The sequence below is a fragment of the Xenopus laevis genome, chromosome 1S, assembly GCF_017654675.1.
Source record: "Xenopus laevis strain J_2021 chromosome 1S, Xenopus_laevis_v10.1, whole genome shotgun sequence".
Lineage (NCBI taxonomy): Eukaryota > Metazoa > Chordata > Amphibia > Anura > Pipidae > Xenopus > Xenopus laevis.
In genome coordinates, this window is record NC_054372.1 from 7,878,457 (window position 1) to 7,902,869 (window position 24,413).

Consider the following 24,413-nt stretch of genomic DNA (forward strand, 5'->3'; position numbering starts at 1 on the left):
CATATAACCTTGACTGGCCCAAGAAACTCGAAAGCCAGTCTCAAAATGAAAAAGGGCAGAACCAAAATGACTAACGTGTCCTGAAAACATCTGACCTGTTAGACATTCAACGGAGACCATGAAAAGAAAAGACGTGATTAACGTCTTCAAATAGTCTTGCCATGAGTGTAACCCAGAATATGAATGGAATGAAACTATATAATTTGCATCTAATGTTCTGTACTGGCCACAGAAAAAATGCCAGTGTGTCATGAAGATACTTGAAAGCTCTTAGCCAACACAGAGCTTCTCATCTCTAACAATAGATAGTCTATTGTGAACTACTGTACATGAAAATTTTTGATAAAAGCATGAAAAGCACCAAATGAAGCTTTATTGATCTGATACAATTTTATTCAGCCACTCTAAAAAAAACTCCTATCTGTACTGACAGAGAACAATAAAAGTAAAACAGGAACTTTTGACTTCAAGCAAATGACATGTACTTCATTATCCTCTATGTATATATGTTTTATTCTATCTAGACTCATTTTATATGCTATCTATTTTACACTCATCCATGCTATGAATAGCGCATATAACTAGAAAGATAATTGAATCTTCAGAGACTTTGAGGTTCTGAACCATAGCTGTCGCAAGCTGTCATTTTTTTTAATTTGCTGAGAATTACAAGTTGCCTTTGCTATGTACGACAAGTATGCTATTTCGGTTTACATGTGTGTTTTTTCCAAGCAATACAAGGAATCTGCTTATTTATTTTTTTTTAGATGTTTGCTTTCATTTATGCTACAGAATTGTACAGTATAAACTCACAGATCTATATTTAATGTCTACAAGACAGGCAGACATATGGTATAAATAAATCACGTGGATTTATGTAATAAAAAAAACATTTAGGTTTGTATGTATTGGGCATTGGTTGACCACGTCAGTAACCTATTCCAATAGAAAAAAAATTGGCTGGAGCAGGATGTGCAATGTTCTACAAAACGTACACACTTGACACCTGGTGGCAATTGACTGTAAGTATGAAACCTCCCCCTCTCCTACTCTGTATATTATTTGTGGATATGCACAATTATATACTAATTGCCCATGACATTGTCTAAATGTTCTTTTCGGGTCAGAATTAAGCAAAGTTAGGTGTACTTCAAGCCATCTTGACTGGCACAATCAGAACCCCATCTCTAATAGATTCATAAAATAAAGTAGTATGCGTTTTGTGCCTCCATATGGCACTTAATCATAGGATGACTAAACAGAAGTAATATTTAAATACATGCGAAAAAATGGAATTGAAATACACAAAAGCCAATAGACCGGTAGCAAATTAGTATTTCAGGATTTAAAGGAGAAGTGTTGTGTAAAAAACAAGAACATACCAGTGCTTTATACTCTTTTATATATAGAAGAATTGTGCTTTAAAAATTAGTCTCAGGCTGATTTATTGAGAATTTATGAAAATTATCTGTTCTACTTCCCGCTGCCTCCTTTCCCAGGCTGTGCAGGAGAGGCACCCAGCACACTGCACTGTAGGATAGGAACCAATCAGCAACTGGGCTGACCTAATAGGGAACTGAAGCCTGTCTTTCCATGTGTGACTGTGATTGTCTGTCCCCCTCCTAGAGTGCTTCTGGCAGGGACTGTTAAGACTCACACACCCATTTTAAACACAGACAGAGACCAGACAACATCTATGGGAGCTCCAATAATGGAGCCATTTTTGAAGACTGTATTCATTTAAAGCCAAAAGAAAAAGCAGAATCATATGATATACATTATTGCCTACAAAATGAGGGAAGATTAATTTATCCTATAAATCTCCTTTAAGATCCACTTAGCGTCTTTTTTTCAAAAGTTTTATCACCTATAACCTTCCTTTGGGTAGGGAATTACTTTCTCAATCATTTTCACTAATATGTTTTCTAAATGTGTGCTAAATGAATATGAAAAGTATTCTACTACAATTTTATCAATCTAGTATTGTTAATGTTTGGGATAGCTCCTCTGGTTCTTTCCTTCAGCTCCCACTTGTTTGGTCAACATATTTGTTTATGGCATTGAACTTGTTGCATGTCAGTAAATAATACACATTGATTGTGTAAGGCTATTGTAAATTGAGCAGCACTCCAACTAGATTTACCCCTATACAGTATGTGCTTTGGATGAGACCTATGGGTGAGCTCTTACAATGGTGTGGAGGCAGGGTACATTATTACTGTAAGCAGTATATATTTTAAAGAATGGGCATTGTTGGTTCTTGGAACTACAGTATTTATTAGACCAAATCCCCAAAAGAGAATATATATATATTATTATTATTTTATTAGTAGAGCCTTCCCTCATGTACAGCTTGAGAAGGGATTATCAATCAATCAGTGTGGCCCAGAACTTCTTCCTCTGCGAACTCTTGATTAGGGGAACGCAGGTGAGAAGCTATCTAATCCCTTTAACCTGTTACTGAGTCCCTGACTAGGCAACAATACCCATGGGATTCTAATCCCTGTTAATAATTCTCAGTGGAGCAAAGAGCTGCTCATATAGGTAGCCCTATACATGGCTATATCTAATAGAGAGACCTGTGACTGGATAAAGTTGCCCCTTACTAGTCCTGTATTAACAATGGCTCAACCGGTGACTTCTTCCCACTCTGCAGAGTCATTGGCAAAAGCCTCTGTCAAAAAGCATCTAGATTTATATGGCTTACTCTTTAATATTAAAGCCTACTGCTACCTGGTTGCTAAACTTTGCATAGGTACTGGCTGTTCTTTGACCCAGCTTGTGGGGAATGTCTCCCTCCATAGACTAAGGGTTCTCTTTGTGACCAATCCTTAGGGTAATGCACCATAAACGAGGACACCATTTATCAGTCCCCTTCAGTTGTATAACAACCAGTGAATTTATTTTATACATTGTCTGCTCTAGATGACTTTTGCAGGGCACTATCTTCTCTTCCAATCCAGTAGCTTCCTACTCAGTCTGAACAGAAGGAAGAGTTCTGAAGAATGCTTGAGGTTGATGCAAGCTTGAGACTATTTCCAGTTAAATTTATAGTAGTCCACTTGACTAAATCATGAAGACAAATGAAAAATAAGCCATTATAACCAAACTGAGCTTATATGATCAGGAATCAGTATTGTTACATGCAAATCCAAAAGTTTAGGTAATGGTCTGCCCCACAGTCTCATCTCCAACAACACAAGTAGCTAAAATTACAAGGAATGGCTGAATTACTAAAGAGTGTACCTTTAGTAATTAGTGATTATAATTGCTTACCATAGACCCCAGCCAACATCTTCATTTAAGATAAGTTGCAAGGGATCCCTGTGAAAGTAAAGAAGATATGACATTCAATAATATCGTATTCTGGAATAGCACTTTTTCAATGAAAAGGAGCATAATCTGGGGTTCTGAGGTCATCACTGGGGAATACTTAATAAATTGGCATCCCCAGTGATCCAGCCTTTCCATCTCCTTTAACATTATTGGAAACTATAGCAGTATAAATAAGTTTCAACATATTATATCACCTACAAAATTTTGTAGAAGGTTCAAAATTCTTTATCGTAAGCCCTACTAAGAATACAATATATTAAACCCTCTTTATTGTGCCCTTGTTTGGTTGGGTGACTGGGGCCTTCTAATGCAAACACTGTTGGATTTATACATAATGGTTAGCCTTTCTCTTTAACTTCCACTTCCTTTAATTTCCATCACTGAAAATGGTGGGTTTTATCTGAACAGCGACTTTTTCTTTGAAAGTAAAGTAAAAGAATAATAAACTTTAATTGAAAAATGAACTTTTTTTGAAGTATATTCCAAAGTCTCCATATCTCCTTGGTGTTTATGGAGGCAGCAGAATTTTATTTAGAACAAAAAACTGTTTTAGAATAGGGCAATATTAAAAATAATAAAATATTGTTGCTTTCCCCCAGCAACTTCTCATTTTAAAAGATGTGTAAATCTTTCACAATGAAACTTTATTCCTGGCAATAGAATAATATTTTAATAAAACACTTGTTTACATTATTCTCAGACACTGAGCAGAAAAAATGACAACCTATATAGATAAAATATGTTGATCTGTTAGAGGATGGGACACGTTTTATGTAGCCCTCTACTTTCTTCTAGACACTATTAATATTTATTTGTTTTGGGGGAGAAAATAAGAGCCTTCCTTTGCATGCCAAAAGGCTGCCTGAGATCTATTCGCTAAACAGTATCTCTGAGACGCATGATTTAATGTTGTATACTAAGTTTAATATACACTATACTTTTCACAGTGTCATTTTCACAAATGCAATCAGAAAAGTAGAAGTGGAGGAAACAGAACCTTTACTGTTTTAATCACAATTAAAAAGTGAGAGTGAGAGTAAAATTTCCACACCATTTCATGACTTCTCTGTACTCTGAATCTGAGCAGTATATATGAAATAATGATGGATGGGTTGACCCAAAAGCTGAGGTGATCCATAGGTTGACCACCAGTTGGGCGGTTTCGGGGTAAAATCTGCCCAACCATTGTGGTTTAGGGTGCAGGTTAGACTGGGGAAGTACACTCCTCCATAACTTCTGTCTTGGAACCAGAGGTGCATATAGCATACAGAGTGAGAAGACAAGGGAACAGGTTTGGCACAGGTCGTACAAAGGCAAAATTAGGGTTGGGTGTAGGTCAGATTGGGGAAGTTCACTCCATCACTTCTCCTGACGATTCTCTGTCTTGGAACCAAAAGCACACATAGCATACAGAGTGAGAAGACAAGGGTACAGATTGGATGCTGGTCCTACACTGTCAACATTTTGCAGATAAGGGTCGAGTTCAGTTTAAGGTATTGCAGGTTAGGGTGGGGTGCAGGTTGAGTTTTTTTCATGACCAGAACACGAGAACAAGAGTTAACACTAGAAAACAGAACTAAACATTTTACAAGATGTTCCTGGATAAGAATTTTGGGTTTACGCATGAAATTTAAAGGTGTGTGTTAAGTCTTCAGTATGAGAAATACTGGTATTGTCCAGAAATTTACTCTAGACTCTAGTCTAACTGCTAAAAGGAGAAGCATTTGACAGTCTTAATTGATCATTTTGATTGATTGATCATCATTTTACACTTACTGCAGGGTAGGGGGATAAATATGTTTAATGGTTGGATACATCTTAATGATAGTAAGACTAGTGCATATAAAGCAAAAAATATACCGGCACAATGTGGTAAGTCCAAGAAGAGATACCCTCTGTCTGTATATTAAGTGCAAGAGTGCAAAGTAAAGTGTCCATTAGCCATCAGTAAACAGGGAATGGCAAGTCTGGGTAAGAAGAGTGGAAAAGAAAGAGATAAATGTTCATAATGAACATAGCTGTTTTACCATGTTACTTATTCAAAAAGGGGAAAGCTAGTCTATTCAATTGCTAAATTACAGATGTATGGGTGGTGTGGGAGAGTTCATGCTTTTAGACTAATACCAGTGAGACATACTGTATATAAATAAAAAAATGAATTCTCCTCCAAACTGTTTTTGAAGTTTGACTTTTAGCAGGCCTCTCAACAGCTAGAGGGCAGTGTTATTTCTTATAACTGATCTACAGTTTGCATTTAAGGAATCAACAGTTGAGAACTTGCCTCAGACACAACATTATGCTTTAACCATTTCATGGTTGGCCTGCCAGCATTCTCTTTGATGTACACAACCGAGGAACGTGTTGCCACCTCATCAATAAGTCATGCCATTTGCTTTACAGATGCTTGTTAAAATTTAATAATGACTGCAACAAAAGTTTGGTTTCTAGTCTACCAGAGGGATGAAAACATCTGTTTCAAAGACAAGAAGAATTTATTAGCCTGGGTCCGAAAGCCCAACACAAAGCATCACTGTAACTTCTCTTCGCTCTCTGTCACCTACTGGGTTTGTACATCAAAGACAAGCTTCACATCCTCTGCCCCTTCCTAAATTTCCATACACATGCCAACATTCCAAGAGGATTTTATGTATTGAGTAAGTGTTACTTACCTGAAGAGGCTTCAATGAAATCTATCCATTAGCAACCTGTAAATACATAATTTAAACAGTTTCTATCACAATGAATACATGGTACTTTGCTAGCAGTATAAAGTCATATTTAAAAGGAATATTTTAGTCTTTGAGTTCACAAATGGATTGCGAGGTCACGGGAGATGGTGACAGGTGATGAATTAATAACTCTTGGGGAAGTCAATAGAGCAGTTCAGTAATGTTAAATCATGTGTAATTATGTCACCCCATGATCTCCTAATATGGAAACAAATTACAGGGTACCCTGTTTTAAATTTTCCATTGAAAAAAAAAAAAAAGTTTTCAAAATCATGAAAAATCCATTTCCCTTATTTTCTCAATTATGTTTTTTATTTGTTGCTTCTTCTCCTTTTGTATTTGTTTTTATTACTTAACACACACATATACACAACCTCAGAAACAGACTGTGTACTTAAAAACTAAAATAACTAAAACACACGTTAAATTATTTGCATAAAGTGCCCTGTTTTACTGAATGCTCAATGCTTAGGAGAACAGATGAATATACTAGTATGGGACCTATTTTCCAGAATGTATCGGGCCTTGGGGTTTTCTGGATAAGGGATCTTTCCGTAACACCATAAATTAAGCCTGCTAAAAATGTATTCATTTTTATTTTAATTTATTGATTTATATTAATTTAAACATTAAATAAACCCAATAAACTGGTTTTGCTTCCAATAAGGATTAATTATATCTTAGTTGGGATCAATTACAAGCTACTGTTTTATTATTACACAGAAAAAGGAAATCTATTTTAAAAATATGAATTATTTGATTATAATGGAATTGGTGGGAGAAAGCTGTAATTCAGAGATTTCTGGTTTCTGGATCTATTATCTAGAATGCTCAAAACCTGTGTTTTTTCAGATAAGGGGATTTTTCCATAACTTGGATCACTACTCGACCTAAACATATATTTAAACATTACACAAAATAGAATTGTTTTCACCTATTAAGGATTAATTATATCTTAGTTTGGATCAAGGACAAGGTACCGTTTTATTAATACAGAGGAAAAAGGAAATCATTTAAAAAAAAAATTGAAATATTTGATTGTAATGGAGTCCATGGGAGGTGGCCTTCCCTTAATTCTGAGCTTTCTGGATAACAGGTTTACAGATAACTGATCTCATTAGCATGGGAGGGGGGATAGCATTCCCAAAGGCAGTTATATTCCATTCACTTTCTCCTCATCTCTCTCTGAATGTATGATTCATTATCCGTTAATTAGGTATTGAGAAATAACAAGGCAAATCTTCAATTAGCAAAGATGTGTGATAATAGTCCGGTAATAATGCAGAAAACGTTGTGTTGTAATGATGGTATCAAATTGTGTTATTAACAAGGAATATTTATTTAGCGACAACAGCAATATAATTGATATATCCGACAGCGGAATATACTCCCATGAGAATTAAGGCCCCGAAATTAACCTTTTTGCACTGAGAGGCTTATTTAGGAAGCTACGTTCTTTCCGAAAGTGTTGCACTACTGCATTGTGCTGGAAAAAAAATCAATGTACAAAAGAAAAGTAAATGTATAGAGTGAGGCTGAGCACAATAAGCATAACCTATTGTAGACTCTAACCACAGTAAACCAACAAACTAACTCCAGTAAACCAACAAACTTCTTTTAAAGGGGCTGTAGGTAACTGGAAATGATGTCACAGCAGGAAACCAGCATCTATTTCAACTTAAAATACATCTTTACACCGGTGGTTAGTACTTTTTGTATCTGGATCTGGTCATGTGTGAAATAGTGATGAGTGAATTTCTCCTGTTTTGATTCGCCGAAATATTGACGAATTTTCGCCAAAATTTGCAAAACGGTAAAAAAGTGCGCAAAACTAGAATTTTGACACCTGTGTCAATTTGAGTAAATTTTGATGCTCGCGTCAGTTTTGATGCTGGCGTTAAAGTCAATTGGCATTAGTGTTGACACGATTGACTTTTCCGACGCTCGTCCAAAAATTTTTGGACCATGGGGTCTGCTTTCTCTAAAATTACAGCGATAAGTGGTTTGGGGGGAGGTACAAACCGAGGACAGGTGGGAGGGGAGGGGGTGGTTCAGGTGTGAGTGTGTACGCCAGGCCCCTCATAAGATTTTTTTTTTTTTGCAGGGGCGACCAGTGGTGTGTTGTTGTGCTACTGGAGTCATGCATTCCTAGAATAAAAATATTTTGCTATAGGGGTGTAAGCTGATCATTTTAAAGGGTTTCCAAATGAAGGGGCAGAACAGTTCTGAGAACTGAGGTTGAGTAACAGCTGGAGAGCTGAAGGTTGTACACTACTGATTTTGACAGCAAAAACAACAACATCATAAATATGAAAAATATTAATGTTGAAATTTACCAAGTTGAACCCCTTTGAAGCCAGCGGATAAATGTTCTCTATGTCCTTCCCAAGACAGATCCCATCTAGTTTCCATTGAATGTCTTTGACTGGTTATATCCTCATACTTAAAACTGCCTCATTAGCTCGTTGTCCTTGTCTAGGGAAGAGCCATTCCATTCCCGCTCTCTTTTCTCAGCTTTTAGGTTGAGTTAAATGGTGCCTCTAGATACTGTCAGCATAGATGAATGCAGAAATTGCTTTTTCAGGTCAGAACATAGTTTCTTTTAACCCACGCTACGTCTTTTGTTAATGTACCTTCAGGGGCACTGCCACAAAAGACTCCAGCACCAAATGGAAGGGGGGAATGAGACAGATAATAAGCACAGTACTGTAATAGGAAGCATTGAGAAGCATTAGTGATGATTCACATTACTCCTGTAAAAGAGAATACAGCATTTTCATGTTGTTGTTTATCTGCACATTTTTATGTGTATATATTCGTGTGTATGTGTGTTTGTGTGTGAGCTATACTATACTATTCCACTTTGGAACCACCAATTACATTTTACCTATCGATCCTTTTTATGTGGAATAATAGTATTAGATAGTGATGGGCGAATTTGCTAAACAACTGGCGTTTTTTGGAGTTTTTTTGACGTCGGTGCACATTCGCCGGTGAAAATGTGCCCGCATCCAAAAAAACAACGTCCTTTTTTTTTTTTGACGCAGGCGAATTTTCGCCTGGTGAATTTTCATGCCCATTTCGCAAATGTATTCGCCGGCGGCGAATCGTTCAAATTTGCAGCAAATTTGCGCCTGGTGAATAAATTCACCCATCACTAGTATTAGAAGTACCGTAATATTTCTATTTCAGGCTTCCAAGGCTTAAACATAGATGTTCCCCGTCATCCTACTCATCTCATCACATTCCTCTGCATTTTTTTGAAGAATGCCTCCCTTCTATTTAGCTGATTAAGAGACGCTTATTCTCTCGAAAGTGCCACTTCCCTTGATTCATTCCAGGCTACACAGCAAATGTTACCTACAAACTATATTGCACTTAAGTGAAATGAAAAAGAAAAAAAAAGGAGGTAGGAAAATAGGGATAGGAATCCAATAACATTTTTGAATTCTTTGTTGTTTTATTGAGTCACTTTCAATGGCTGAACTAAACAATTGGCAATACACAATGCCTTGGGTTTCCAAGAGAGGCCTCTGTTGGAGAGAAAATACCAGTATGGAAGCTGTTATCCAGAATGCTCAGTACGTGGGGTTTCCTTGATAAGGGATCTTTCTGTAATTTTGATCTTCATTCCTTAAGTCTACTAGAAAATCATCTAAACATTAAATAACCCCTAAAAAAATGGGTTTACCCCCGATAAGGATTAATTATATCTTATTTTGGATCAAGTACAACTGTTTGATTAAAGTAAATCATTTTTAAATGTTTAGATTATTTGGATATAATTGGGTCTATGGGAGATTACCTTTCCATAATTCGGAGCTTTCTGGATAATGGGTTTGTGGATAAAAGATGCCATAGCTGTCATTGCATAGGTGCTAGTTGCATGTATAGGCCCTCTCATTTTTCATTGTCTTAAATGCTTCTCCTTCTTGCCTTCTCATCTTTGTTCTCATCTAGGAATTGGAAATGGCCAGGGCATAGGCATATAATTGAAATGGTTGGGTGAGCAGTAGGGCCCACCAGGAGTTTTCCTGCTATACCAGTGGGCCAATCCAACACTGGCTCCTACCACTTCTTTTCCTCTGTTTTTTTTTTCTTTTCATTCTTTTGTATTCTATTGCTTTTATTTTTAGTGCAGTAAAGACCCCTCACATTTTTTGAATAAAGGATAAATACAAAACATTTAATAAGACAGCAAATACCATTATTATTTCACTAAACATTAAACCAAAGGGGTATTAGTCATACTGTATGTGCAATGGCAATGACAAGTCAAGTTGGATATGATTAACCTGCAGATGGTATGGATGGATCACTCATCAATTCTATCACTACCCAGACAAGTAGCAATAAAGAAATAAAGAGCACCGAGACTATTTCAATTCATATCAACTTATTGTGAGAACCCAATTACCTAAAAAAATGTAAAAAAAAACCAATACAAAGCGCCTTCCAAAACCTGCAGTTTGCTTAAAATCAATGCCTATAGCTTGAAGTGAAGTACATTCCATTCCAGGAGATGCAGTGTTAGGCTTTGAGATGGAACTGTTTATTTAAGAAATATATCATGCATCTATCAGTATAAGATATAAACACAATCCAGTAGGAACTATCCAATATCCAGCGATCTATGTGGACCTAAGGCAGTAATCCCAGAGATGCATGTAAGGTGAATAATAAGTTATAGTGTACGGAAGTTAGATTTTACAAGTGTCGGGTTAAAGTATCTAACTCTGCATCATACACCTCATAATATCACTTTACTGCTTATTGTGATCATCACATAGGTGGCTCTGTAGACAATCTTATTCTTAGCAGGGCCATCTTTAAAAGAGGCTGGGCCACTAATTAAAAATACTTAATAATAGTTATAAAGTAGCATTGTATAACTCCTAGCATCCTTCCTATAGTGTTCAACAGTAAGTAGTTAGAGTATTTCCCCAGGCGACAAAGATTGGGCAACATTGAAAATATGTATTACTATTTCCTATCTCCTTTATGGTTACAACTCTCCTCTTGCTGTCTTTTTCCATATGGTATTATTTTGACTGCTATTGCCAGTACTATCTCTCCCTACTATACCTGCTATCCCACATTCACACTCCCTTCCCAGAGACTATTATCCACTGTTACTATAGGCACCATCTCTCCCTACTATACCTGCTATCCCACAGTCACACTCCCTTCCCAGAGACTATTATCCACTGTTACTATAGACACCATCTCTCCCTACTATACCTGCTATCCCACAGTCACACTCCCTTCCCAGAGACTATTATCCACTGTTACTATAGGCACCATCTCTCCCTACTATACCTGCTATCCCACAGTCACACTCCCTTCCCAGAGACTATTATCCACTGTTACTATAGGCACCATCTCTCCCTACTATACCTGCTATCCCACAGTCACAAGAGACGATTATCCACTGTTACTATAGATACCATCTCTCCCTACTATACCTGCTATCCCACAGTCACACTCCCTTCCCAGAGACTATTATCCACTGTTACTATAGACACCATCTCTCCCTACTATACCTGCTATCCCACAGTCACACTCCCTTCCCAGAGACTATTATCCACTGTTACTATAGGCACCATCTCTCCCTACTATACCTGCTATCCACAGTCACACTCCCTTCCCAGAGACTATTATCCACTGTTACTATAGGCACCATCTCTCCCTACTACTATACCTGCTATCCCACAGTCACACTCCCTTCCCAGAGACTATTATCCACTGTTACTATAGACACCATCTCTCCCTACTATACCTGCTATCCCACAGTCACACTCCCTTCCCAGAGACTATTATCCACTGTTACTATAGGCACCATCTCTCCCTACTATACCTGCTATCCCACAGTCACACTCCCTTCCCAGAGACTATTATCCACTGTTACTATAGACACCATCTCTCCCTACTATACCTGCTATCTCACAGTCACACTCCCTTCCCAGAGACTATTATCCCACTGTTACTATAGGCACCATCTCTCCCTACTATACCTGCTATCCCACAGTCACACTCCCTTCCAGAGACTATTATCCACTGTTACTATAGGCACCATCTCTCCCTACTATACCTGCTATCCCACAGTCACACTCCCTTCCCAGAGACTATTATCCACTGTTACTATAAACACCATCTCTCCCTACTATACCTGCTATCCCACAGTCACACTCCCTTCCCAGAGACTATTATCCCACTGTTACTATAGGCACCATCTCTTCCTACTATACCTGCTATCCCACAGTCACACTCCCTTCCCAGAGACTATTATCCACTGTTACTATAAACACCATCTCTCCCTACTATACCTGCTATCCCACAGTCACACTCCCTTCCCAGAGACTATTATCCCACTGTTACTATAGGCACCATCTCTTCCTACTATACCTGCTATCCCACAGTCACACTCCCTTCCCAGAGACTATTATCCCACTGTTACTATAGGCACCATCTCTCCCTACTATACCTGCTATCCCACAGTCACACTCCCTTCCCAGAGACTATTATCCACTGTTACTATAGGCACCATCTCTCCCTACTATACCTGCTATCCCACAGTCACATTCCCTTCCCAGAGACTATTATCCACTGTTACTATAGGCACCATCTCTCCCTACTATACCTGCTATCCCACAGTCACACTCCCTTCCCAGAGACTATTATCCCACTGCTGATATAGGCACCATCTCTCCCCATTATAACGCTATCCCACAGCCACACTACCTGCAGTTGAAATTGGTTATTGGGTTTCCACACTCCTATTTACACAGGGCTTGGGGCATTCACCCCTGCTTGACATCCTGCACTTGGACATTGGAGGGATGCTGGAATCTTTTGGATTCTGAAAAGAATACTTAACTTCTTCTCAGTCCAATAAAATCTAACCAAAGCAATTGAAAATTGCAGCTTTTTTATTTATTGAATTCTTTTAATCTTAACCATACTGCTATTCTACATCATTTTTATTCTTAGCCTGCCTTATCTGAGGTTTCTATGGTAATCCTGTAGACAGCAGTGGGATTTGCATTAGTATTTTGCTCATTTATTTTCAGATACTTAACATTTTAGTCTCTTAAGAAGAAGACGCTTCGGACTTACAGAGAATAATTGCGGGGAAGTGACCTGACTTTCAGCAATGCAATACAATGCAGTGCAACAGCAGTTGTGTCATTTTTACTGACTTGTGTTCAATTATTAAGGAGGCCGGGTGGTTGGAGAAAGAGTAAAGCTTTCAATCTCTGATTATATGTGACATACAGATTGTTACGGTTAGGGAGAGAACACTCAGGAATCAAAGCTGCACCCACATTATAAATATGCAAATGAGCAATTCATTTTTCCACTCTGGTTTTCTTATTTAAGGAGCAAACATTGAAGCATAAATCAAAATGTGAAGTCTACCAGAAAAATTCTGATTAGCAAAATGCAATTGTTGAGAAAATATAAAAAATGTCCTTAATGGTGTGTTTGTCTCTAGGGTAGTGGTGCTCTGTGTCTGCTTATGTACATGTAATGCTGGAAAATCCTCAACTAAATCTGGAAGTTTTGTATTAATCACGAGGTGAATATCCTCTGAAAAACAGAAGCTACACTTTAGATCTCACTTACACAAGTGCTGATTTGCTAATATTATCTACTCAGACATTTGCTTTCATTTCCTTACCTGTAGTAGATAGTTCAAAGCTAATTGCTGATTGGTTGACATTAGTGTCCTTCCTTCCTTCCTTCCTTTCCTTCCCCTCCATGCTTTTTCTTCCTTCTCTTCTTTCTCTCTCTCCCTTCCCTTTTCTTCCTTTCCTTATATACATTCTGTAAGAACTCACCCTGGTGGTATAGCGGGTGGGTGCCATGGAGATGTCCGTCAACCCACAGTGGGGACGCCCACCACATCTTCTAATTTCAGCACTGATGCGCATAGTAAAAGAATAGCTGCACAGCTTGTTTCCGGGCTTGAAGTAGCTGCGCGAATTGCGTCATTGTGGTTTGGCGCTAGATTCAAATATTTAAAGGCGCAGGCTTTACGCTGCCCAATGTAAAGGTCTATTTGTAGTTCCTGGGTGCAATTTCTGTGGGTTTATAGTTGTTTTGACCCTGCCTGATCCTGTCCTGTCTAGCTGCCTGTCCTGACCTCTGCCTGTATTAAACCATTCTTCTGGATTATCTATTTACACTGCATATTGTTAATGACCCGGCCTGTTTACTGACTACGCTCTTATCTTGTGCTACTGTTCTGCTCAGCTTGTTTGGTATTGACCTGGCCTGTGACCCCAACTAAGCTCTTGTTTCCTGAATCTGTACTGCTCTGCCCGTTAGGTATTGACCCAGCCTGAGAATTCGACTGCGCTCCTTACTCTCCATTTCTGTATATCATGCAGTTCCCTTACCTGCCCAGAACTCTCTCCCTGGTACTCTCATATAAAGACCTGGTGGCACCCGAGTAGCTGAGGGCTTCTCCCGAAGTGAAAGGTAGTTGTTAAAGGCAGCTGGCTGAGCTGTGACCAGGACCTTGGAATTCGTTCTGGGTTTGGGACACCAATCCCTCCCCACTCTTCCTTTCTGTTCTTTCCATGCTTCCTACATTTCCAGTCATTGGGTGGGAAAATTTTAGGCACCCTCAGTGAATCCAAAGTTCCCATTTCCCAGGACAGTGCTCCTTGTATGGAGAAAAACACAGTCGTGCTCCCCCCCATCATATCTTATAGAGAGAGAGAGAGAGAGAGAGATAGAGAGATAAAATGTGCCCCTTTTTTGCCCTTTGGACACTGCCTTCCTGCCTTGCTGAATTGTGGCAAGTCTCTGTGGTTTGTTTTGGAGCACTTGCAGCTACTTCAAAGAATAGATCCTGGGGAGGAAGGCAAATAGTCAACCCCCCTCGCCTATTCATCCTCTACTTATCCCCTACCCATGCATAACCACCCCATACCTTTCTGCTACCCATCCTCTTACTTCCCATCATTCAGATGTAAAAGATAGGGAGTTACAGGAAACACAATCTAGGAGAATAGGATCAAAGTTCTGGCAAAAAAGCACTAAGCAATTAATTTGACTTCCCTCTTAAGACAGAATTGAACTCTTGCTCAACCCTGTTCCTTTTAGCACTTTTAGTAATTTCTTTCTCTCTCTCTATGAATGTTTGATGCTGCAGTTGCTATTTATTACTTTTGCATTGTGTTGTATGTAGCCATTGTTCCAGTGTATTATATAAGTCACTAGGGTGTATGCACTGAAAGCAGGAAAAATTAACCCTTGATCTCCCTTGATTTGAACATGTATCTGCCTGTATGTACACATCCATAGCGATTAATTGAACCAATTAATGCAGTGCTGCAATCTAGAACTCATTGTTTTTTTTCTGTTGATTTTCATTAGTTCCATAAGGTAAAATATTTAAAATATTTTCTGTTCAACTCTATCCTCCATTCACAGCCACTTAATATGTATTTCTGATAGTTGTGCAAGATCAGTATGTGAACAGATCATTTATTATTTTTAATAAAAAGAAGTAGTTATCTACGCCCTCCTCCCAGAATGGAACTAACTGCTATATCGAGGTGCTATTTGTGTCATTCGGAGCTGGATTTTCCTGAGTAGTGATGGGCGAATTTATTCGCCAGGCGGGAATTTGCGGCGAATTTGCGCGATTCGCCGCCAGCGAATAAATTCGCGGGCAAAATTCACCGGCGTCAAAAAAAAAAAAAAAAATTTCACCAGCGTCAAAAACGCCCGCCGGTGTCAAAATAATGGGCGCCGGCGTCAAAAACGGGCGCCAGCGTTAAAATCGTGCGAAATTCGCTAATTTTTCGGCAAAGCCAAACAGCGCAAATTCGCCCATTACTATTCCTGAGCTTTAAGCTTATGGACTGTCTGATACAGCTGTTGTTTGGGATAAATTTGTCGGGACTAATCACAATGCGATGGCCGGAGAGCGCCAGTCTAGCAAAGGAAATGAATAGACCTACTCTGAGCTGAGCTATAGGAGCTAATTAGAGGTGACTGCTTGGAGAAGATGTGGGACTATCATTGCATTGCACGATGCACATTCATTATTAATGGTAGTTCAATAAATGCTGATCAATTATTTATTTATCCAACTACTATTTATTCTTCATAGCTCGCTCTGGCTCTAAACTCTGTAAGCTTATGGGATTCAAAAGATTCTGCGGAGGAAGCGATTATCAGACTTCTATTGCCATTTCACAAGGGCTTGTCTGGGGCATGCCAGCGGGGCTTGGGTTGCCTCCTTGGGAAAATATAATGGCATCAGTCAAATATATAAATATAATCACTGTATGAAGGAATGAATGAAGTCTGATGTGATAGAGCTGATTTGTATTTGCCAAATAGACAGAATACGAGGGAAAATATTGCCCCTCAAGCCTCTCACATGGAGCTCCATTGGGGTTTAGTTGTCCTTAATGCTGTTAAAATGTTATCTGATATCCTGAGAATATATACCGTATATATGGGGTATTTCCTTTCAGGCATTTGCTTAGAGTGATATCAAAATAATTTATCTCACCTAAGGGGAGCATTCCTATTTCCCAATTCTCTTTTAAGATTTCACGGTTGAATTGAGGTGACGTCCCAATAAATGAAAATGTGATTTATCAAATTAATTATTTAGTAGTTAGATAACAGGTGCGCGAGTCATAAAATTATTGTCTTGTCCTCACTAAATCATTTCATAAATGAGTCCTAAGGGTTTGTAAAGGAAAAGCAAATAATTCTGCATGTTTTATTCACTTCTACGGGAAAACACGGATAAATACCCTCCAGGGATTAGAGGGAAATACTGTGATCCAACAATGGCTTCCATTGTACAATACTCCTGAAATTCAGACACGTGCTTAATCTTTACTATGTTCATCTCTGCCACATTTAAAGTTAGTGTTTTCACAATGAATGCATTTCATTGGTTTTATTTGCTTTGCCTTATATCTTGCATTCTTGCATCTTGGTAAAGTAAGGGGCAGGCCGGGTGATGTAGGGGTGGGACACTAGGGGGAGCTAGTAAGGGAAAGCCTCCAGTGCGTGGAGAATAGAGCAAGTTCTAAAAGGGAAGGTTTCAGGAAGTGAGATCAGAGATGTGTCATCGGAAGCAAGATGAGCAGAGGAGTCATCTCCTGGAAGAGGTACTGAGTCTAGGTAGACTAAGGCCTAGTGGTGTAACAATACACTCTAGGGAGTGTAAGAGAGAGGTAATTAGCATGGGCAGCTATGGAGTGATTGGGCATAGAGTTCCCAGTGGGAAGTCCACCAGTCAGGGTTTAAGTGGAAGGGCTAGAGCTGGATAGAGCCATCCAGGACCCAAGAGAGGTGCCTGTGAGCATGTACCCCCTTGGCAGTGTACTGCTATGGGCAATGTTCTGCAACAAGGCTGGGAGTTTGATCCCTGTGAATGTGCTGATGTTCTGCTGAAGGCCTTGACAATAAAGAGAATGTGGTTAAACTGCAACTCTCTGCATTATGTGTTTACTGAAGGTCATATCCCACATAGAAGGTCTGTTATCACATTTACAAATCCTTGCCTGAATAGAGATACTGGTAATAAGAGACAAACCAAAGGAGTTGACTAAGAGTTGATCCGAAACTACCTACAGAGGAATCAGACTCAGGGGGACCATCAAGCTAAAGGGGCCCAATAATTCCCTTATTAATGAACAATTTCAATATATATTGGCAAAACAGGTCTGTGATCCAGAATATAGCACAAATACTGTAACTGTGCATTTTTAATGTATACAGCACTGCCGTGTTTAGCAACTCTGTATTCATGAGGAGGTGGCAGGGTAGAAATGGGTGACATGTACGTTTGCAAGCACATGATACAGGGTACTAAAGGGCCCTGTACTTATTACTTGCCTATAGCAGACAGATGATTTTGGGCTACTTCTTCTAGTTTGCTCCAACAAGATCGGTAGATGCAGCAATTGTCATAATTACAGTATACCTCCCAGTAGTGAGGGGCGAACCTGACCTGTTTTGCTTCGCCAAAAATTAGCAAAATGGCGAAACTTGGAGGAAAATTTCACTCATCACTGCCCCCAGAATTTCCAATTGTGACATGTTAGACCATTATTGGTTATCAACTAGTTAAACAAAAAAATAGTGTCATTTTTGTAGTTTTATTATGTGTCCCCTCTGCGGTTTTTGTAGGGGCCACATGATGGCCTGCTATTAACTATTAATATTTCATTAATCTCTACCCAGAGTGACTCTGTACACAGAGCAACATATTATATCTGCCCTCACCTCCCCTCTCATCTTCTTTACACAGGGATGGGATAAAATAACATTGTAGACTAATCTAACATTTTCAGATTAAGGGGAATATATACCTATTTATAAGCAGCATTTATTTTCCATTTATTTCCCTTAAACAGGCAGTAAAGCTGCATATGTAATTTACCATGCATAATAAAATCATTAGTCAGGCGGACTAATTCAGAGGGGATTGCATTGCTTTCCATTACAGCCTATTCCCTATCTCTGCTGTACAAAATAAGACAGGTTTTGAAGAACAAGGCCTGTGTTTTGTTTGTAGGATTTCTGAAAAACTGTCTTTTAAAAGGTAAAGTGACCTGAAATTTAACCTTATGCTCCCCGCATAAAAATGTGTTTTTTGTTGAAACATGACTTAATTCTTTTTCTTGTTAAATTATTTGAAAGTCGTTTATTTAGCAAGCAGAATGGGTATTACTGTACAAGGAAGGACTAAAATAATTGATTTAAAGAAAACAATGGAGTCAATTTCAAATTTTAACTGCTACAGACGGTTGGCTCATTCGGGGAGTGGGGGAGAGGTGAATAAAGTGCAATACTGGTGCAACTCCAATGTTGCTAAACTTACATATGACATAGAAATCAATGGTTAGCTGTATTGATCATTTTACTCTACACTGTATGCCTTTTTAGGATTAGCTGTGAGAATAGATTGGACTAAATCCCTAATGAACATGGCATATCACCCATGGAGAGCCCATTCCAAGGTTCAATCATCAACAAAAATAGGTGGTGGAAGAAAGTTAGGCTTACAATAGTACAAAATTGAAAATATCTGGAATGAAATATGTTGTAGAGGTGATAAAGCTGGGCAAATACAAAAAATAGTATGATGATCTTTCCCTGATGGGTCCTTCACATCGTTCTATGCAAGTTCTTGATTATCTGAACACTGGCCTCTGCCCAAAACATTGGATTATAATCACTGCTTATGCAATACATTAGGGAGAACATCAGTGACCATGACCATCTTCAGCCTACGTGATTTTTATACCTGCTTTACCTTTCCCAAGATGACAAGAAAAGGGTTGTTGTACAAGGGTTGTCTCTTGTGGGAGAACTATTATTGATTATCCCTACTTACCTGAGATTGTCCTTGTAATACCTTAAAGAAAAGCATTACTATTGTTCATGGGTCTTTGAAACTGTTGACCTTCCTTCCCTCCTTTGTTTCTTCTTTATTCTCTTCCTTGCCTCTTTAACGCCCTCCCAAGCTTGAGCTGTACCTTTCCTTTGGATCTTATATATAGAATCTGTTTACTGCTAAGGAAAGAAGAAAGTATAGAATAAATTGCGTCTGTCAGCACAATGCTCTGGGCTCATTACCGAATGCATTCCTGCAGATTTCATCTTATAAATGAAGCCTTAAGCGTGTGTTCCAACCACAAGGCGCAACCAGACAGATGTAATTAGTAGAAAAATCAAGTTCAAAATATTCTTTGTTATCCTGAGAGCATTGTATCTGCATTAGAAGTTGCACACTGAATTGATCCCACTCTTTCATGGCATCAAACTCTGGGAAGGCTCTGGTGGCTTGAACATCCTAGACCAACGCTGTCTGATATTCACCTTGTTTAACAAGCCTCTCATCTTCCATGTAGCCACAAGCATACTGTATGTATTTTTTTAAGTGTGATATGAAAAGCCTTGGTTTGTGTAGAAAATAAAGAATATTCAGGGATTTCTATTGCTGAATACCCAATTAGAAGAAGCAAGCAACATTAATGTAGCCTTGAAGTGTTCAAAAACAGAAGAGATTATATAGCTGCCTGTGTGATTATTATTCTTGACTTAATATTAGAAGATGTAGAATGGATATGCAAATTGACCTCACAATACATTTTCTGCAAAGGATCACAGAAATTCACTTGACAAGGAAATATGTCTAAAATGGCTTTGATCCACCATACCTTTGTGGTGAACATTGTATAGAATGTTTTACTTAGGGTAACTTGTGTTCAGATGACAGAGGGGGTCCAAATAAAGGTAACTAACCTGAGCCCTGCACAGGCTGGAGGCCACAGAACAGAATTTATAAGTTACAGACAAAAGACTGTAACTCTATGGCAATATATTAACAGTAGACCAAAAGAGTAACATATCAAGATTCATTGTTTTCCAGCAGCAGGGAATAGTTTATTGTCCTCACAAAACATGTCTTCTGTAGACAAGAGTTGGATGGCCTGGACCAAAGGTATCACTCTTAATTCTTAAGATAAGAATTGCTTTTAAGTAATGTATCAGCATGACGTATATGCTGCACACTGATTTGGGTGCACCAGGAACCAAGGCTTGGGGGCATCATTGATTGTACAAATTATTGGTTGTTGTCTGTTTCCCTAATCACATGGTGTGACAAGGTTTCAAGTTTCCACATAGTCATCCCAGCCTCCTCTGCTTGTTGGGTTTTGAGGCAACACATCAGTGTCATCTTGAAGGCCCACAGGCAAGTATCTCAAGTATCTGACACTGACATAGATGGCTTTGCTCCTTTAGAGTCCATCATTCACATATAGAATGACTTTCTTCATGGATTGTTTACTACTGGAGATTCATTTCACATAACATTAGCCATAAGCTGTGCCTTTAGAAGTAATGGAGTCAAAAGAGTTGGTTGTGCCAGACTGATTTATCTGCCCATAGACAACTATCGCAAGTATCTGACTCTGACCAAGCTGACCTTGTTCCTTAAGAGTCCATCATCCATGTATAGGATACCGTCCTTCAAGTACTGGAAATTCACCTTATTATATTAGCCATAAGCCCATGCTTTCAGAAGTTGCAGAGTTAATAGAATCGGTTGCACCAGTTTGATTTATCTGGATATCAGTAAAAGACAAAGTCCTTTGTAAACTGACTGCGGTGGTGCACGGATTTGGGAGGATTAGATTTTCCTTTGAAATGTTTTGTGATTAATTTTGTAATCAAGAAAATTAACAGGGGTACAGATGAGGGCAGCAAAGGTGTCCCGCTGATTCTATTATCCTAATGCTTGTATGCCAGACAAAGTTTGGCACAGCAGCGGCTCAGTCCTGATGCTAATTTGTAACAAGGAAAAGTACAGCTGTAGCACATGGCAGCTTCAAAGTTGTGGTACATGGAGCCCTCACCCCAATGCCCTCAGCACCTCCCTTTCTGTTAGTACTACATTATTAAGTCATTTATGTTACTTTGCATATGGAACCCTTGGATTAAGAGAAGTCTATCCTCTATTTTTCAAACCAACCCTGGCATCTAAAAGCTCTCGAGGTCCTGTATAAGTCAATGTGAAAGGTCCCAGTGTCTGTGCTGATGTCCGTACCAATATCCAATGATTTTGGGGAGATGGAGCAAAAAACTTCAGAAAGCTCTGAAGTTTTGCCCGACCCTATTTTTCCCTATTTTTTCAGGCTTTTTTCTTCATAAATAAGGTCCATTCGGGAATTCGGAGTTACTCAGAGTTGGATATTAGAAATACTGAGATAAATTCGGACTTTGATAATTAACCCCCTTAGCATTTAGTCCATTATAACAAATTTTGCAATTTTTTTTCTTTTTTTACCCACAATGCAGCTTTTTACTAATGCTTTAAATTAGTGTGGGTAAATGGTGACCAAGTTGCATATAGTCTATTTGTGTGCCAATGTGCTAAAGTTACCAAATCATCTTGAAAATTCAAGGACATATAATTAATAAATATTGCAGGGCTGTACTGATTGCATTTAACTTCAGTTCTATTCAGTGCAAGCCATATCCCAACATTGTGCCAACCCTTTCAAGTTGCATTCAATTACTTAGAATTTAATAAATAGTGCAAATTGTTGCACAGGAATCTGGTATGCTATATGATATAGATGCCGCTTATTGCAGGTTCAGGTCACGTATGGACATTACTGTACTGTAGAACTGGTCTGGTATGTGCAGCATCTCATTAGAGATCAGTGGGAGAGAGATGTCTGTACATGAAACAGTTAACTAAGGTTAAACAAAGCAGTGATTGTTCATCTTTAGATTACTTTTCATCAAAAGGTCTGTCTGAGCCCAAGGCACTTATGAAATGTTATTTTACAGTGGAAAAAAAATAACTACTGAAAAATATAATTAAGAAAAAGGGAGGTTATTATTTACAGAAATGAATGACTTGACAAAAACATGGAATTCAAATGGAAATCAGTGACATCACTTAATACTTGGGGGGGTTATTTATAAAAATCCAGATTGATCAGGTTTTTTAAAATAAAGAAGTTAAGCCAATGATTTGACCTTATTTATTATAAAAAAAAAACCCACAATTTAATTGGATTGAGGGAAAACTAGATAAAATTGAGCAAAAACATGAAATGTATGTTTTTTTCTGGCTTTTACCTGAAAAGTTAGAATTTTTTTGATTTTTGCCCGAAAATAGTGAGGCGCGAATTCGCGGTGAATTTGCGCGATTCGCCGCCAGTGAATAAATTCGCAAAACGCCCGCGAAAATTTGCGGCAAAAATTCGCCGGTGTCAAAAAATTTTTTCTGAAAAAACGGACGCCGGCGTCAAAAATTTCACAAATTTTTCCCCGTTTTGCAAATTTCTCGCCGCAAATTCGCCCATCACTACCCGAAAAACCTGAAATAGTTGGATTCTCAGGCTAATTCACTCCCAAATAGGATAGGGACCTCTCCATTGACTTATATACAACCTCGGCAGGTCTGAGATGCTGGATTTTTGCATTCTGACTTTTTCTATATTCAGGGTATATTAAATCTCAAAAAATTTGAGTCTGATTCTACCTTTTTTTGGTTCTTGAAGTCAGCATTCAAACCCTGCTTTGAGCAGTTGAACAACATTCTGTTCGATTGTAGGGCTCTATCACCCATCCAAACCCTTACTCCCCAATGAGGATTCAGACAATTATTCACAGTGCTAGGACCAATTGTACCAAAAACGGATAATACATACTGTATATGTCTAACTGTGTTTGCTATTGTATGATTCACTTTAATTGTAAATAAATCAGCCCCTCAGTCTCCAGGTCTCCTGTTGAGCCTTTAATAGCTTATTTCTCACCAGTTGTAGAGTTTTTGTTTTAAATTCTTAAAAAAAGCCATGCCTCCAGAACTTGGCTGTGCCACCACCACAACACATATTGCAAATAGACATTACGGTCTTTATTAGGCCCCTGATTTAAACCTGAAGTACAACAAACTGTTTCAAAGTTGGGAGAATGAATATTTAAAGTTCACCTTACTCTCTTCCCAGCATTTTACTAATGGGATTATCTTCCCATATACCGTGGTTTTGGCTAAAGCCCAGTCTCCCTCCCACTGTAAAAGGTGATTGGCCAGACTTCTGAGCAATAAAATGCTTTATTAATATTACACTACCGAACTTTCTACCTCCGTCAGCTACTCCTTTAACATTTAATTCTGTATAAAAAGTAGAGAAACGAATAGTAATTTAGTAATTCATTTAAAAATATTATTATTGTTCTGTAATAACTATCATTTTGGTATCTATAAGTAGTATAATAAAATAAAAAGGTGAAAATATATAATATTTTATACATAATTATAATTTTCAGTTTAGAACGATTATTGATGTATTATTATTATTATTACTACAGGTATGGGACCTGTTATTCAGAATGCTTGGGACCTGGAGCTTTCCAGACAATGGATATTTCTGTAATTTGGATCTTCATACCTTACGTCAACTAAAAAATCATGTAAACAAAAATAAATAGGCTGGTTTTGCTTCCAATAATGATTAAGTACATCTTAGTTTTGATCAAGTACAAGATACTGTTTTATTATTACACAGAAAAAGGAAATAATTTTTTAAAATTTGGATTATTTGATTATAATGGAGTTTATGGGAGACAGCCACTCCGTAGTTTGGAGATTTCTGGATAATGGGTTTCCACATAATGGATCCCATGCCTGTATAATCAATTTAAATAATCCTTTAATACAGTGATACAGTACACAACCAGTAGCTCATGAGTAACATATTGCTCCCCAACCCCTTGGATGTTGCTCCCAGTGGCCTCAAAGCAGGTGATTATTTTTGAATTCCAGGCTTAGAGGTA

General features: G+C 38.3%; 1 protein-coding gene across 4 annotated transcripts in view; it reads left to right on the plus strand.

The window, feature by feature from the left end:
* Window positions 1–24,413, plus strand: part of LOC108706501 (catenin alpha-2) — a 922,761-nt gene that overhangs the window by 492,946 nt on the left and 405,402 nt on the right. The gene's annotated exons all lie outside the window — the stretch shown is intronic.